This window comes from Hyla sarda, chromosome 6, assembly GCF_029499605.1.
Source record: "Hyla sarda isolate aHylSar1 chromosome 6, aHylSar1.hap1, whole genome shotgun sequence".
Taxonomy (NCBI): Eukaryota; Metazoa; Chordata; class Amphibia; order Anura; family Hylidae; genus Hyla; species Hyla sarda.
Window position 1 is genome coordinate 183,769,169 of NC_079194.1, and position 12,738 is coordinate 183,781,906.

Below are 12,738 nucleotides of genomic sequence, written 5' to 3' on the forward strand. Positions count from 1 at the left end.
ATGGATTTTTACCGGTCGGGCCCCTCCCTCAGTCAATAAAAAAATTTAACTTACCCGTAATGGGGGTGGTCCGGGCCATCCATCCTTCCTTCCTGTAGTGTCCGGGGCCTTTCCGGGTGAAGAGTGAACCGGTCAGGGCTGTCCTTCTTCTCCGGCGGTCATCTTCTCCACTCTGGGCAGGCTCCGGCCTAGTATACTGCATAGACGCCGTGACGTCAGGTGCGTCGCTGCGCACGGGCGTCACTGCGCAGCGGCGTCTATGCAGCGTACTAGGCCGGAGCCTGCCCGGAGTGGAGAAGATGACCGCCGGAGAAGGACAGCCCGGACCGGTTCACTCTTCACCCGGAACGCCCCCGGACACTACAGGAAGGATGGATGGATGGCCTGGACCACCCTGACAGGTAGGGGGAGAGAAGCGGGTGGCGGCGGCGGCCTATGGCCCCGCAAAAGCCACTGCAGATCATTGATTTAAAGCGCCCGCTTTAAATCAATGATCTGCAGCGGTGTCGCAGGGGGTTAAATAGCCGATAACGGAATATCGGTATAAGTTATCCGCTATCGGCCCTAACCTGCACTGATTATCGGTATCGGCCCTAAAAAAACGATATCGGTCGATCCCCAGTACATAAGGTCCCAAATGATTTTCCCGCTAACACCCAGATAGGGGAACAATCTGGGGGTTCAAAACGGGAATCTCGTCCCTCATGCACCATAAACTTGAGTGTACCCGGAGGTACTCTCACAAAGTTTATATAACTTCACGCCATATCGCGCCCGCTTCGAGGGAATATACTGGCGGAAGATGAGTCTCCCCTTAAAACTGACGAGAGACTCCTCTACAGAGAGCTCCCTAAGCGGTACATAGGCCTCCAAAAATTTGTCCCCAAAGTGATCGCTGACTTGGTCATAGGTGGGATCACTGCGGGGTGGACATGCCTCATTATCTGCATAATGCAGGCATTTCCGAATGGCCTTGAACCGCTTCCGTGCCATGGCCGTACTGTACAGCGGGGTCTGGTATAGAACATCCCTGCTCCAGTACTGCCTGACACTTGGCTTTTTGACCAGGCCCATGTGCAGCACGAGGCCCCAAAATGTCCTCATTTCGGCTACACTGACGGCGTACCATTCATTGGACCTGGCCAAAAATGAATCAGGGTGGTGGGCGATGAACTGCCTGGTGTACAGATTCGTCTGCTCCACCATTAGATTGACCAGGCTGTCACTGAAAAAATAACTGAAAAAGTCAAATTCAGCGAACCCGTTTATTTTTTTTTTAATTTTTTTTTACTGTTTTACACTATTTTCTCCTACCTTTCCCTGGGGGGGGGGGGGGGGTTTCTGTCCCTGCTCTATGGGGGATCGTCGGTCCTGTGGGGGCTCCAATCTTCACGGGGGGGGGGGGGGGGGGGATCGTCCCTGGCACCTTCGAGCAGCTTTGCCTGCTGACTGAACTCGGCTAACGGGCAGAGCTGCAAGAAGATGCATCTAACCCCTCCATCGTCCAGCCAATAGCAGCGCTCCTGGGGGGGGGGGGTTACGAAATCGCCACCTCCCCAAAGATAGCGGGTGATACGGGGTGTATTGACCCGTATGACCCAAATCGCGGCAGATCCTTAGTATGAATTCACCAACGATCTGCCTCGATCACCGACATGGGGGAGTCTGATGACGGGATGCCTGCTGAACGATATCAGCAGGCATCCCGGTCCTGTCCCCGCGCGGCGGGGACCGAAATTCCCGCGGGCGTATGGATACGCCCTGGGTCCTTAAGTACCAGGACGTCAAGGCGTATCCATACGCCCTAGGTCCTTAAGTGGTTAAGAGATTTATTCTGAGTTGGGGGTCTGAGGCCCAGATTTATCAAACTGTAAGAAAAGCTAAAGTGATTTTCCTATAGCAACCAATTACAGCTCTGCTTTCACTTTTACCAGGACTCGTTAGCTGAATTGTGATTTGGTTGCTGTGGAAAAATCTTTTTCTCTGTTTGATAAATCTGGGCCTGATTGTTCAGAACCTCACCAATTGTTGAAACAAGCGGCAGACAATTACGGCTGACACATTTCCATAGACATAAAAAAATTTCCTGGCTTAGTGAGCTTTCTTTAGGCTTGTTCTCCCGAACGGTTGCGGTCTGAACGTTCAGACCCTGACTAAGGCTGCATTCACACCTCTCTTTCACTGTACGGGTGCCGGATCCGGCTAGGGGAGGGGGAAACCGGGTGCTCCCGTACCCCAGCCGGACCAGGGCTAAAATCAATTTACTTTGATTTAATGATATAATTATCATTAATTGATAACGGACGTTATTTTGTGACGGAAGATAGTTCGAAAAAAAATAGTTCATGAACTATTTTCTTCCGAACTATCTTCCTTCACAAAATAACGTCCGTTATCAATAACAGACTATAACGGGTTCAAACAGTTATGAGAAAATCCTGTAGACTATAATTGGATTTTCTAACAGACGTATAGGATTTTGTTACTGCCGTTTTCAGACAGAACTTTATACGGATGTTTAAAAACTGAGAATTTTGTAGTGTGAAAGAAGCCTTATATAGCTTATTTTATCTTTCACAACAAAATCCTCCTTCTGCAACCTTTTTTTTGTGTTGCTAGTTGTGTTCCGATAACTAGATTTTTTTTGTCTGATCGCATTGTGTGAGCGCTTATTTATTGGTACAATTTTTGTGATACATGCTACTTTTTGATCATGTTTGTTCCACTTATTTGAAGTTTAGTGCCCAGATTTATCAAAGTGTGTAAGAGAAATGTGGACAGTTTTCCATAGCAACCAATCGCAGCTCAGCAAACAAGCTCTGGTAAAGTAAAGCCTGAGCTGAGATTGGTTGCTATGGGAAAATCACCCCCACTTTCTCTCACACAGCTGGCAAATTTTGGTCCCTTAGGCCCAGATTTATCATTTTTATTACTTTCATTATATTCTTGCACTTGGTTGTGGTTGTTGTGTGTTTTAAATGGCAAATCAGTGAGGCGAAAACGTTATTGTTTTTATAGTACAAGTCATTAGGGACGTGGTGATGTCTATTCTTTGTTTTTCAATACATAATAAAAAAATCTGTCTAGGAAGTTGGGGCAGGATTCGTCTGTGGCTGATTCCTGCTGTCTATCTACACTGGAAGAAATCTGTAAAATGTATGGCCTGAAATGGCTTTTCACTTGTCCCCTTAGCGGAAATGGATTAACATGTAAATAAGCGAATGCTTTGTTTACTTTTATTTTGCAAAAGTTTTTATTTTTTGTGTGCTCTACGTACTTTTAGTGAGATGAAACAGATGTTATGCAGCAGTATTTAATGATTTGCACTGTTTAACAATTAAAAGGCAAAGTTGGTCTATTAGTGTACATCTAACAAATCCACTTTCTTATTTCAGAATCTTCATACAAGCTTGGGCAAAACACTGGATTTTATGTGACTAGCACATCGCAGCATTCCACTATGGAGTCGGTAAATATCTCTTTGCATATTTTCATATTTTCTGATACCAACTTCTGGATAGCTTTGATTTGTGACTATTATAATGTAAAAGGGAATCTTGTGTACAGACAGTAGCATTTCAGTAGCCCTATTTATGTCCTTTTGAGTGCTTTGTTTTTATTTTTATTTTTTTTTTAAGCTTTCTAGATATGAGGCGTTACTATATTGTATACGTGTTATATTACTTTGTAAACTTTGTTACAAGTTTGTGATTCACTGTTTGTTGGAAAACACCGTTTGATCATAAGGCTTTGCAAGCTATTTATCTCCTACACATGTACAGTATTCTGCTTATATTTGATGCACAGGATTTAACGCTGCAGATTTGAAACAGTGTTCAGTCAGTTTACATTGAAATCTGCTTCAAATCCTGCACTACTTAATTTCTTGAATTTGAAGCAGATTTCAATGTAATGCTGTAAGTGTAAATGGAATCCTTCAGGGAGGGTCCCACACAGCAAGTTTGCTGCGTATTTGATGCTGTTGATGTGCTGTCAGCTTATTGCTTCCTGTGTAGCGGTATTTTCCGCTTGTAGTCATGAGTTGATGCAGGGAGCTCACTCTGCAGTCGTTCTGTCAGCAGCGCACCTGTCGCATCAAATATGCTGCGGATGCGCTGTATGTGACCCTGCCCTTAAAATGATTCTCTAGTCAAAACTGCTGAGTTTATCTTTTAGTATATATTGAGTACTGGATTATTTCCCTGGCTGTTGCTCTTTCCATGTGATTTTGTATACTTTTCACCACTTTCTGTAATCGGTTTTACTTAAATTTGTTATTATAGGTGGAAATGTATTGAAATCTGTGCAGAGGAAAAGATGACCAGTTTCCCATAGCAATCAATTAGACTGCTTCTTTGTTCTTTAACCCCTTAACGACCACGGAAGTATAGATACGTCCGTGGCCGGCTCCTGATCTGTGACGCACGCTCAGAAGCTGAGCGCGCTGCTTATCTGCGTGGTCCCGGTTGCTGTCAGCAACCAGGACCCGCGGCTAATACTGGACATCACTGATAGGGCTGATTTCCGTTATTAACCCTTTAGATGCCGCGATCATAGTTGATCACGGCATCTAAAATGGGAGAATACACTGCCGGTTAGCTCTGCGGAGCAGTTCGGGACCGCTGCGGTGAAATCTCTGCATCCCGAACAGATGAGGACAGCGAGAGGTGTCTTGCCTTCTTCCCGGCTGTCCGATCGGCGTTTGATTGCTGCAAGCCTGAAATCCAGGCTAGAGCAATCAATCACAGAAAACACTAATCAATGCATTCCTATGGCAGTGCATTTAACAGTGCCTACAATCAGTATATGCACTGTTACAATCCCTAGTGGGGGCAATAACACTAGATAAAAAAGTGAAAATAGTTAGTGATTTACCCTCTTCCCTAATAAAAAATCAGAATCACCCCCTTTTACCATTTAAAAAGTATAAATAAAAACACATGTGGTATTGCTGTGTGCGGAAATGTCCAGACCATAAAAATATATAGTTAATTAAACCGCATGGTCAATGGCGTACGCGCCAAAAAATTCAAAAGTCCAAAATTGTGTATTTTTGGACACTTTTTATACCATAAAAAAAAATTAACAAGCAATCAAAAAGTCCCATCAAAACAAAAGTGGTACTGAAAAAAAAAATTAAATCACATCACGGCGCAAAAAAATGAGCGTACACCGCCCCGTTGGTTGAAAAATAAGTTATAGGGGTCAGAAGATTATTTTTTTTTTTTTTTCCAGAAGTACGACAAAATAAAACCTATGTAAATAGGGTATAATTTTAATCGTATGGTCCTACAGAATAAACAAGGTGTCATTTTTTACCAAAAAATGCACTACGTAGAAAGGAGAGCCTCAAATTTATAAAATGGCGTTTTTTTCTTCAATTTTGTCATGCAGTGATTTTTTTTTTCTCGTTTTACAGAAGATTTATGGGTAAAATGACTGTCATTGCAAAGTAGAATTGGTGGCGGGAAAAAAAGCCATCATATGTATTTTTATGTGCAAAATTGAAAGGGTTAGGACTAGAGATGAGCGAACTTACAGTAAATTCGATTCATCACGAACGGCTCGGCAGTTGATGGCTTTTCCTGCATAAATTAGTTCAGCTTTCAGGTGCTCCCGTGGGCTGGAAAAGGTGGATACAGACCTAGGAGACTCTTTCCTAGGAATGTATCCACCTTTTCCAGCCCACCGGAGCACCTGAAGGCTGAACTAATTTACGCAGGATAAGTCATCAACTGCCGAGCCGAGAAGTTCGTGATGAATCGAATTTACTGTAAGTTTGCTCATCTCTAGTTATGACTTTTAAAATGTAAGGAGGAAAAAAACGAAAGTGCAAAAACTGAAACGCTTGGTCCTTAAGGGGTTAAAAGGGCCTCTGAAAAATAAAATAAGCGCACTGATTGGCTGCTGTGGATGACTGGTCACCTTGTTACCTGCACAGGTTTTGATAAATCTCCCCAGTAAAGTAGTGAAATTCCAGTTCCTGACTGTTTTAAAGCGTACAAACTTGAAGATGTTGGACTTGCAATCATATGTCTATTTGATCGGTTAACCTCAGATGTGTTGCTCTTATGCATTTGTTCTCTGCAAAGAATCATTCTGAATCTGAACACAAAGCTTTAGTGTATTCTGGCAAAGTTGAATGCGCTTGGTATGCCAGTCGTGGGGGAGTTGGAATGTTTGTACTTCTACTTCTGTGTTGGATAAGTACTAGTTAAAGCAATTTATGTGCTATTACCTGTCATTTCATTTTCTTCTGTACCTTTTTAGTGTTCTACAACATTCCCTAATTTGATTGTGCATGTGTTTTTTTTTCCTTTTCCTTATGATGCTTTTTCCACTCTTCTGGTGCTCAATCTTAATGGACTTATTTTGAGTGTTACATTGCTTGCTTTCCCCACACATTTATTTTGACTTGGAACAGGTGTTCTCTTCACGTGGCTTTTTTTCATAAAGTAGCTTGTTAACTCTGATGCCCACCTTCCCACTCTTTCTTGACTAACATGCAAGCAATCAACAAGCTGCTACATGGGAGACATTTTAGGCTGCTTTCACATATATAAAATGTATCAGTTTTAAAGATCTCTTATAAAAACCCTGAAAATCGGCAGTTACAAAATACCATTATAGTCTATGGGATTTTTAAATTATCCTTTTTAACCCGTTATAGCAGTTATTAACGGACATTATTTTGTGATGGGAGAATGAATGGATGAAATAATGCATGCACTTTCTCCCATTACTAGCTTCCATCACAAAATAATGTCCGTTATTAATAACTGGTTATAACGGGTTAAAACGTATAATGTAAAAATCCCATAGACTATAATGGGATTTTGTAATGGCCGATTTTCAGGGTTTTTATAACGGAACATTGAACGGATCTTTAAAACGGATACATTTTATAGTGTGAAAGCTGCCTTACTCCCACTTTTTAATCTCGTGTTATAGAACCACAGTGTCACTCTGGACGAAAAGTAAATTTAATTTCTATCTGTTTGCTGTGAGAATTATTGGTGAAGATTGTAAATTAAAAAATTTCAATATATAAGGATGTATGTGGGCAGGGCTGGGAAGAAATCAGCCCTGTTGCCTCGGTTTTCATGTGGTACATATCAGATTTTCTGTTTTTTAAATGGGCTTTCCGATTTAAATGGCAAAGGACAACCTGCTAAGGGTTTAAAATATTCACTTTGCACTGAATTAAACTCTCAGACTTTTTTTATTTTTTATTTAATTTTTTTTTTAAATAAAGGGGCTTATCCCCTATCCTCACTCTCCCCTCATTCTGCCTGGGCTGCTGCAATAACAATAATAAACGTTATCCGACACTGTCCCAGTGCTACTAGAATCGCTCTCCAGTCCTTTCTTCCAGCTTTTGGAGACACACATCACACTTACACTCTCAATGCCCGTGGCTAGTAAACACTTATGCTGATGATTAGCTGACTTGTCAGGACCCAAAACCCAGAAGACTAAGACTGTAAGAGAGATTCCTGGGGCATCTGGGGAGCAGCAGAAAAATTTAAAATGTGTTTACTTTATTGCCACAGCTTGGACATTGAGGGGGAAAAGTTAATGGATAACTCAGGCTTGCTGCAGGGAAAGGGATTTATTGGAGAAAGTAAATTGAAGTGCTGTGGAGCACCAGTGATTAAATAGTCAAGGGGTGTATACTGTGATTTTTAATTTTATTTTTTTATTTCAATTGGCATTTTCTTGTTGGTCTGGACAATATCGCAAAAAAATTAAGAATAAAAACTCCCATCTCTAAATGCTCAATGCTTTGGATTAAGGGGGAAGGGCTTGGGTTTTTAGAGCAGTGGGCTGACTTTTTTTTGTTGGTACAAACTGTATTCTGCACTTAAACATCTCTACTGTGCACAGCGTGTGAAATGACTCACCGGATGTTGTCTGATGCCCTATCCAATAATGACGTGTACCTAGAATGGGTTGTTGGTTTGGTTTTGACAATTTGATTTGTTGTTAGAAGTGTCAGTTTAACCCCTTCCCGACCTATGACATACCTGTACGTCATGGGTGGCAAGGTGTTCCCGACCCATGACATACAGGTACGTCATGAACATTACTGCCGCTACTCGCGGCATCCTGCAGCGCCCGGAAAGATGGTGGCTATCACTGATAGCCAGCCATCTTACCATGCGACCACGGGGGGTTTCATCCCCCCCCCCCCCCCCCCCCAAGCGATCGCTGCTATCAGCTAGTCAAATCTGACTAGCTGATCGCAGCGTTTCGCTATGAAAATACTTAGCAGCGCGGTGTGTGAGTCCCGATCACGGGGATCGGGACACACGCCGCTCTGCTAAGTGTCCCTGACCCGTCCCCCGGCGTCACTTACCCGTCCGAGCGGTGTCCCAAGCGGTCCCGGCGTCCTCCATGCGGTCCCGGCTGCGCTGCGTCCCGGAGGTGAGTTTGCAGCAGCAGTGCGGCATCTTCATTGGCAGCAGTGAGATCGCTGTAAAGCGATCTCACTGCTGCCTCTGAGAGTTTCAAAACTGCAACTCCCAGCATGCCCAGACAGCCTTTGGCTTTCTGGGCATGCTGGGAGTTGTAGTTTTGCAACATCTGGAGGTCCTCAGTTTGGAGACCACTGTATAATGGTCTCCAATCTGTGCTCTTCCAGATATTGCAAAACTACAAATCTCAGCATGCTCAGTCTGTCCAGGCATGCTGGGAGTTGTAGTTCTCTAACATCTGGAAGAGCACAGATTGGAGACCATTATACAGTGGTCTCCAAACTGTGGACCTCCAGATGTTGGAAAACTACAACTCCCAGCATGCCCAGACTGCCCAAGCATGCTGGAAGTTGTAGTTTGGCAACATCTGATCCTTCAGATATTGCAGAACTACAACTTCCAGCATGCCTGGGCAGTCTGGGCATGCTGGGAGTTGTAGTTTTGCAACAACTGGAGGCACACTAGTTGGGAAACATTGTCAGTTTCCTACCTCAGTGCCTCCAGCTGTTGCAATTGTTGCAAAACTATAACTCCCAGCATGCACTGACAGACCATGCATGCTGGGAGTTGTAGTTTTGCAACAGCTGGAGGCACACTGGTTTTGAAACACTAAGTTTGGTTGCAAAACACTTGAAAGTTTATTACTTAACTTAGTGTTTCCAAACCAGTGTTCCTCCAGCTGTGCAAATCCCTATGCAAATCCCTAATTCAGGCCTCAAATGCACATGGCGCGCTCTCACTTTGGAGCCCTGTCGTATTTCAGGGCAACAGTTTTGGGACACATATGGGGTATCGCCGTACTCGGGAGAAATTGCCTTACAAATTTTGGGGGGCTTTTTCTTCTTTAACCCCTTATGAAAAGGAAGTTGGGGTCTACACCAGCATGTTAGTGTAAAAAAATAAATTTTTTAAACTGACATGCTGGTGTTGCCCTATACTTTTCATTTTCACAAGAGGTAAAAGGGAAAAAAGACCCTCTAAATTTGTAACGCAATTTCTCCTGAGTACGGAGATACCCCATATGTGGGCGCAAAGTGCTCTGGGGGCGCACAACAAGGCCCAGAAGGGAGAGTGCGCCATGTACATTTGAGGCGATTTGCACAGGGGTGGCTGATTGTTACAGCAGTTCTGACAAACGCAAAACAATAAATATCCATATGTGACCCCATTTTGGAAACTACACCCCTCACAGAATGTAATAAGGGGTGCAGTGAGCATTTACACCCCACTGGTGTATGACAGATTTTTGGAACAGTGGTCTGTGAAAATGAAAAATAAAATTTTTGATTTGCACAGTCCACTGTTTCAAATATCTGTCAAACGCCAGTGGGGTGTAAATGCTCACTGCACCCCTTATTAAATTCCATGAGGGGTGTAGTTTCCAAAATGGGGTCACATGTGGGGGGTCCACTGTTCTGGCACCATAGGGGCTTCCTAAATGGGACATGCCCCCCAAAAACCCTTTCAGAAAAACTCACTCTCCAAAATCCCATTGTCGCTCCTTCCCTTCTAAGCCCTCTACTGCTCCCGCCGAACACTTTACATACGCATATGAGGTATTTCCTTACTCGAGAGAAATTGAGTTACAAATTTTAGGGTGATTTCTCTCCTTTTACCCCTTGTAAAAATTCAAAAATTGGGTCTACAAGAAAATGCGAGTGTTAAAAATGAAGATTTAGAATTTTCTCCTTCAATTTGCTGCTATTCCTGTGAAACACCTAAAGGGTTAAAACACTTACTGAATGTCATTTTGAATACTTTGGGGGGTGCAGTTTTTATAATGGTGTCATTTATGGGGTATTTCTAATATGAAGACCCTTAAAATCCCCTTCCAACCTGAACTGGGCCCTGAAAAATTACGATTTTGAAAATCTGGAGAAAAATTGAAAAATTGCTGCGGAACTTTGAAGCCCTCTGGTGTCTTCCAAAAGTAAAAACATGTCAATTTTTTTTATGCAAACACAAAGTAGACATTATTGTATATGTGAATCAATATGTAATTTATTTGGAATATCCATTTTCCTTTCAAGCAGAGACTTTCAAAGTTAGAAAAATGCAAAATTTTCATGAAATTTTTAGATTTTTTTACCAAGAAAGGATACAAATATCAGTGAAATTTTACCAATAACATAAAGTAGAATATGTCACGAAAAAACTATCTCTGAATCAGAATGATAAGTAAAAGCATTCCAAAGTTATTAATGTTTAAAGTGACAGTGGTCAGATTTTCAAAAAATGCCCAGGTCATGAAGGTGAAAATGGGCTGGGTCATGAAGGGGTTAATAGTTCAGAGATTGGTAGAGGGTTTCTGTTAGTCCTCCCCTTATGTTTGGTCAATCAGAGAGAGGTCATTTTGGGAGGTTATTTAAACGCCTGAACAGCGTTTTTCTGCCATAGTCCATATGCCTCTTGAGAGAGCCACAGATGAGGTGACAGGGACATTACCTCCATATGCCTACATGTAATTTATCTTAGCAGATTCCAGCGGGCTGTGCTGGTGTACAGTCACAAATGTGTACTGGTTGAATAGGAGACTCAACACATTGCCTAGTCTTAACCCCTTAAGGACGGAGGGCATATGGATATCTATCGCCCCGTGCAAACCCCTGGGGGTAAAGTTTTACCTCTTGTTACATTCCGTGAGGGGTGTAGTTTCCAAAATGGGTCAAACTATCAAACTGTTAAAGGAGATGACTGGTGCGGACTAATGTTATTCCATCCTGCCCAGGCTGCAAAAAAGAGAAAACAAACTTTCACTTACCTTCCTACGTTCCCCCGGAGCTCCGCAACAGCTGATCGGTCGGCCAGGCTGTCTGCTTACTACTTCCCTCAGCCCGGGCTAAAGTAGGAAGCAGACAGTAGTGCTGGGCGGTATGGCCTAAAATTAATATCCATAGTATGTATGTGTGTATGTATATGTGTGTGTGTATGTATATATATATATATATATATATATATATATATATATATATATATATATATATATATATATATATATATATACACACACATATATATACATATATACACACACATATATATACATATATATATATATATATATATATATATATACACACACACACACACACACACACTATGGATATTTAAAAAAAAAAAAAAATTATATATATATATATATATATATATATATATATATATATATATATATATAAATTTTTTTTTTTTTTTTTTTTTCGAGCGGGGTCCCTGTGCCCACGAGCGGTGTCAAATGTGCCCCCCGCGAGTGCGATCGCTACAATCACTGCTAGCGGGGTCCCTGTGCCCACTAGCGGTGTCACAAGAATGCTGAGTGTGGCTCTGTTCCCCGTCCCCGTCGGCTCTCAGGGTACGGGAACAGATTTAAAAGCCTTGCGCGCAGCTAACATAGTACTGCGCATGCACAGTACTAAGCAAATAGCGTAGGGTTAATGCTAGGCTCCTAGCGCTGCCTACGTTAGCCCTACGCTATTTGCGTAGTTCTGCGCAGTACTACGTTAGCTGCGCGCGAGGCTTTTAAATCTGTTCCCGTACCCTGAGAGCTGACAGGGACGGGGAACAGAGCCGCGCTCGGCATTCTTGTTACACCGCTAGTGGGCACAGGAAAACCCGCTAGCGGTGATGGTAGCGATCGCTGGAGGCATTCTTGTGACACCGCTATTGGGCACATGAATCCCGCTAGCTGTGGGGATTGGTCGTGCTCGCGGGGACACTGGCTGACAGGCGCGGGGGGGGGGGGGGGGGGGGGAGAGAGACACAGTAAATGGATTAGCTTCTGTAATCAGGCCACAGAAGCACACCGGGACAAGTGAGGGCGCCGCACTGGGCTCTACAATTCATCCGGAGGGTGGGGGAGGGGCCCGACCGGTATAGCGGTATGGGCAAAAATCCATACCGTGTGACACAACGTCACTCTGCCTCCTCCCCCGCGCCCAGCGTAACGCTATAGAGGAAGCGGAGTGAGGTGTATGTCACACAATCCTGCATAGGACGACACGATGCGGACCGGGAGGACGGAAGAACGGGGCAGTGGAGTGGTAGCACCCGATGGAGGACAGCCGCAGGTGAGCTGTGTGATGCATGCTGCTCCTAATGTCTAAGGGGGGCTCCTGCTGCTGCTCCTATTGTCTAAAGGGGGCCCCTGCTGCTGCTCCTATTGTCTAAAGGGGGCCCCTGCTGCTGCTCCTATTGTCTAAAGGGGGCCCCTGCTGCTGCTCCTATTGTCTAAAGGGGGCCCCTGCTGCTGCTCCTATTGTCTAAA

General features: G+C 43.5%; 1 protein-coding gene across 4 annotated transcripts in view; it reads left to right on the forward strand.

Moving 5' to 3' along the window:
* ANKRD11 (ankyrin repeat domain containing 11) overlaps nt 1–12,738 on the forward strand; it is a 421,326-nt gene that overhangs the window by 37,056 nt on the left and 371,532 nt on the right. For all 4 annotated transcript variants that reach the window (XM_056526022.1, XM_056526021.1, XM_056526025.1 and 1 more), the window contains exon 2: nt 3,396–3,469. The gene's annotated coding sequence lies outside the window, so the exon portion shown is untranslated. The remainder of the gene's footprint in view (nt 1–3,395; nt 3,470–12,738) is intronic.